The sequence below is a fragment of the Parasteatoda tepidariorum genome, chromosome 5, assembly GCF_982258835.1.
Source record: "Parasteatoda tepidariorum strain Cologne lab strain chromosome 5, Ptep-v5.0, whole genome shotgun sequence".
In the NCBI taxonomy this organism is placed as follows: Eukaryota; Metazoa; Arthropoda; class Arachnida; order Araneae; family Theridiidae; genus Parasteatoda; species Parasteatoda tepidariorum.
In genome coordinates this window covers 3565965-3571591 of record NC_141759.1, presented here as the reverse complement: position 1 = coordinate 3571591, position 5627 = coordinate 3565965, and positions in this window count along the sequence as shown.

The following is a 5627-nucleotide window of genomic DNA, read 5'->3' as shown; positions in this document are numbered from 1 at the left end:
TTGAGATGCACTTCCTAATTGTCTACACAAATGTTGACAGAGAAGGCAATATGCGAACGCTATCAGGAAACTCGCCGAATACATCAGTGAGTGTATCAAACGCCTGATGTATTCCAAGGTGATTCGTTGCGATACATTATTTAAACTGAATCCATGGATAAAATAAGGGCTAATGCCAGCTTCCAGGAATATTAAAGGCGTCAACGCAAACATAGAGGGCAACAGAAAAATGAGAGCAATAATGATCGCAGCGGAACTTCTGTATCGCTTCTCTATGGGTTGAACTATGAGCAGATGAGTGAGCTTTTCTTGTTTCAGGTTCATAACCACCAGTGCTAGAAAATTCATCGTGTGTGAAAAAACAAACATTGCACTCACTTTCCATAACTTGCGACCCGATATCATTTGTGTGCAGCCCATGAATAGCGCATCAGTATAAGTTAAAAATATTAAAAATCGAATCGTGCCTTTTAAAAATATTTTTTTTTTACTTCGAATCCCCGTGACCATGCCGTAGTAGGATAAAATGCAGTGTAAAATATTTTGCTTTGAAATAATCTCACTTTGCTGAGGCGTGACCATGATATTCACATTCTCAGTATCATGTAACCGCTCAATATGAAATTGATATGTTAATGTCTGTATACTCATCGGAGATAGATAAAGTTTCTACAAAATTATTACTTTTTCATATCTTCAGAATATTTGTATTTGCCTCAAAAATATCTTTTAGAAGCATTTATTAGAAATATTTTATTTTTTAGCTTCGATAACAAGTTACCAATTGTGAAATAAAAGCAATATCGAACTATTTGATAACAATGTTAAAATTGATAATCACAGAAGATCCTGCTGTATTGTTGAACGTTATTGAGATAGTCACGCAATCGATGTTATTATGAGTAATTTTCAATTATGATAATTAAATTATGTTGGCATAAAAAATACATCAGATAAGAAATGAAAAGTATCGATCTTTTTCAATTAAACATTTTAAATTAATCGACAAATTTTAAATTAATTTCGGACAAGTTGCTTATTTTAACCAAGCTGTTCTGATTTTAACCAAGTTACAGTCATATTAACTAAGTTTTGGGAGCGGTATAGCCAAACTATGGCTCCAAAAATGTACATCCATTAATTATGACGAAATGGTACTTAATAAAAGAAGACTGTAAGTAAACATTGATCCAATCACACTAATTATCATGCTTCGCTTGAAATACAAAATGTCGCAACCAGACATCAGATAACCGGACTTGTCGTACAACCCCCGATCCACGTCGCCGGTCACGTCCACACCACGCAAGACTCTCCTCTCCATCTTATCGCAGAACTCAACTCTGAATCTGGCCATTTCGTTTGGAACTCTACCGGCATACCATGCGATAAGAATCATTGCCGTTAAAGACGTCACCAGCGTGTATGACGTATCGAACACGTGCTTTGTAGGCCATCGAGAAATATCATCTACCACAAATGAACCCGAAACTGCGAGTGACATCCAAAAATAGGTGTTGAACACGCAAAATATGGGAAATGAAAATACGTTTTGAATCTTTTTCAGAAACTCGACATTTTGAGCTCGCTTTTCTATGAACAACAACTGCATCGCATTGATGAAAGCATGTGGTTTCGTATCAGCGATGTGTTGAGAGGAATTCCGGAACTGAGTGCTGCAAACTTGACAGAGTAAACAATACACAAAAGTTATCTGAAAGCTCAGGGAATAAATCAGAGTGTGCAGCAGCCGTTTGAGGTACTCTAGAGCGATTTCTCCTGATTCGATGTTTAAAGTTAACCCGTACACAAAATAAGGGTGATCACCAATTTCCAGGAAAGTTAAGGGCGTGAAAGCGAAAATCACGGGCAACAGAAGTATAAAAGCAGTCATTATTCGAACTGAACAATGCTTCTCTATGGGTTGACTCAATAGAATTTTCGTTAACATTTTCTGTTGGAGATTAATGGTCACTAATGCTATGAAATTCATTGTGTGCGAAAAACAGAACATGATGGTTATTTTCCAAAGCCTATGATTCGACTTAATATGTTTATAACCCATATACAGCGCATCGAAGTAAGTTAAAAGCAAAAGTAAGCGAATCGCGATTGCTAAAAATAATTCCTTAGTTGTTCGAAAGTCAGCAATAAGGCCACAGTAGTACAAAATTCGATACAAATAATTTTTCTTTGGTATTTTTTCTCTTTGCCGCGATGGTGACATAGTACTGATTAAACTATAGCTAGATGATTAAAGTGTTCGTTTTAATGCTACTGAGATTATCATCACTTAACTATGGCCAAGCGCCTACCCCGGTTTTTCATGGTCAGCTTCTGAACTGGTACCGCGATTTTTAAACTTCCATACCACAACTATCGAGAAAACTTAACACTTTTTTTTTCTTCAGATTTATCTTACACCTTGTCTTATTGAAATACGTTACACTGTTCTTAACTTTTAAGAATCTTCAACAACAAAAAATATATTGTCCTATTGATCCAATTTAAAATAGTTGATCATCATACTTTTTACATCTACAGTCATCAGTGCTAAAGTACGAAATTTTTTCTTTTTGATGTGGCAGCATATTAACAATTTAAAAAAAAGCCAAGAAAATAAATACAATGTTTTATTATTTTTGCATTGATAAAATTTTATTTCTTTCAATGAGGTTCTTTAATCTTAATATCTTTAGTAAATTCTATTTTGTTGAGTTACTTATGAAATATTGATTTATTGTAATCAATATAATGATTCAATTATAGTGATTGGATATTGTATGTATGGATTTCTGGAGGTATACGTAACAACAAACAAATTAAAATATTGATTTTTTTTCATACTTTTTTTAAAAGTGGTGTTGATAATGCTCCACGGAAATTTTAACTTGAACTGATCTTTACGAAAATAGGTGAGTTAATCATTTATTTATAAAGATACATATTAAAATGAATAGTGTAGAATTTTCAACTGCTTCCTCAATCAAAACTAAAATGTCAATTTTTCAATTGTCAGAGAGGTCAACTTGTTCCTTTTTGCAAAAAAATATTTTTTTAGAGGTAGGTGCGTCTTAAGTTATTTTTAGTTCAATAAATTAAATTTTAAACAATTTTTCCCCCGCAATGTATGAAACACACAAGGCCGTATATAAAATACACCTTTGTTGTAATCATCTCGAGGTAAAACTATTAGGAAGTTGGCGAAAATGTCCTTTATTCTGTTGTGTTTATGTGTTGTTGTTGTTGTTACTAATGCAACTTGCCAATATCAGCAAGCTCAAGTCAGAAGTCTAATTTGAGCTGTGCTTCATCTAAAGTATTAGATGATTTACATACAATTACGTCGAGAAATGCTGAGTCGATCCTTGTTTATTGTTAATTGGTGCATCCCCATATTTTTAGTTTTGATGTTGAGGTCACCAAGGACAATTGTAGTATCTATATTTATGTCGAAATAGCTTTTAAAGTGTTCGTAATTCAAATCATTGTTTGGTGGATTATAAATGATAGCATGGCGTTCGTTAAATTGCATTATAACAGAGTTTTCATCTATATTATCAGTTGCTTTAAGATTGAGATATATAACTTTTGGCGTTGAGGTCACCAAGGACAATTGTATCTATATTTATGTCGAAATAGCTTTTAAATTGTTCCTAATTCAAATCATTGTTTGGTGGATTATAAATAATAGTATGACGTTCGTTAAATTGCATTATAACAGAGTTTTCATCTATATTATCAGTTGTTTTAAGATTATATATGGATCTTGAGATATATATTGCTGAGCCACCACCATAGTGTGTGAGACTATCACGTCGATAAGAGTTGTAATTCAGTATTTTTAACCTCTGACATGGTCTGGCACGAGTCTCACTGATAGCAATTACGTCAGAGGATTTTATCGGACAGCCGCAGTGCCCAGCAACATCTTAGTAACTGGTCCTCTGCAAGCGATGAAACTAGTATATCTATCCTGCTCAAGATGAAAAAGATTTCACAGCACCATGACGTACATCTCCAATGGATTCCATCCCATGTTAATATTAGTGGCAACGAGATAGCAGATAGATTGGCCCAAGCGGGCATTGAGGAAGATATATCCACCGGGTCATCACTTACTTATGAGGAACTTTACTCCAATGAAAAATATAGACAAAAATCAATCTGGCAAACTCCACCTACGCACCAATGGAACACCGCAACATCTCTGGGAATCAATTGCGATCGAAGACTGCCTTTGCCAAATTCTGAACTGGTCACCTAAAATGTCTAACATTCGAACATGGCGCAAAAATTTACTCGACTTGTAAGAAATGCTGTGTCCATCCAGCCTCACCGAAACATGTACTTGAATAGAAAAATTGTGTCCATAGAGGTAGCATAGAAGTTTTTCAATTATTTTATTCAACCTGTGTTGTTTATATAGTTTTATATACTGTCAAAAACTTGGAAGAATTATCACTATACCAAAAAAACAATTTATTATATTTCAGCTTCTTTTTTTTACCGAAGTCCAGAAACACTGGCTCCGATCAGTGTGGCAAAGTTGCTCCGGATTCGACAAATTGTTTCAAAAAACGGTAGAGGATTACGAAATAAAGTCGCAGATTTTTGGTCAATTTTCCATTTTTTTTAAATACCTCAGCTCGACTAACAAGTAACAAAGCGGCGTATTTTATAAGTCTTAGAATTATTTGGAAGTAGTGGTGAGTAAAAATCCACTAAATGGAATTTACTAACCCAGAAATATACATTAAAAGACTACCTACCACTCGAAAATATTTATCCGCTGCCGCTGTCAGGAGCAAATTGGCATCTCTGGTTTGTGGGTGGGTTGAGGGTTAAGAGACCGAGGGTGTGCGGTATGTAAAGTGCTCGACTTCGTGCACAAGTCGATAGGCTACCAAATCAGGGAAGCAGAAGATCAAAACTGTGATATGGCATGTCTTCGAATCAATCTCAGTCATGCTTCCTAGACCATTGTTGCCAATAGCCCATTGTGCAGCTCTAGTGTGACGTAAATAAACAACTACCAATACCAGCTTGGGTTCTCATGGTGTTGCCACTCTTTTGAAAATTATTTTAAACTACTAAAAGAACATATTAATTATTTTCAAAAATGGCAGAAATGCTATGGGACCGAATATTATTTCACATTTGCTATTTGATTTTACTTTTTTTTATACTAATGTATTGAATACACTAATATTAGTTGTCAGATGTATCAGTGGTTATAGCATTTTATTAGGATTCTGCAACATGTTAACAATTAACGTGATTATATTTATTTCTTAAAACAAACCTAGTGTCACTATTTAAAGTGTAAGCTTAAAATTAAATACTTTGCTGGATTTAAATTTAGCTACAACTTTTGTTTCTTAGTTAAAAATAAATTAGCTATCACATTTAAAACTTTTTGACATGACTATTGAAATATATGTACCTACACATGGGCTGATACTTACTCAGAAAAGAGAAAAGAATGGAAGTAAAAATCAAAGATAATATATTTAGTCTCCGGAGAAAAAAAAAGACAGAATCGGAATAAATTTTTCAACCAGATTTTCTCTTCTTTGGAAAAAGCTCGTTTCTTGAGATGGTATAGAAGAATCAATTCGAACACA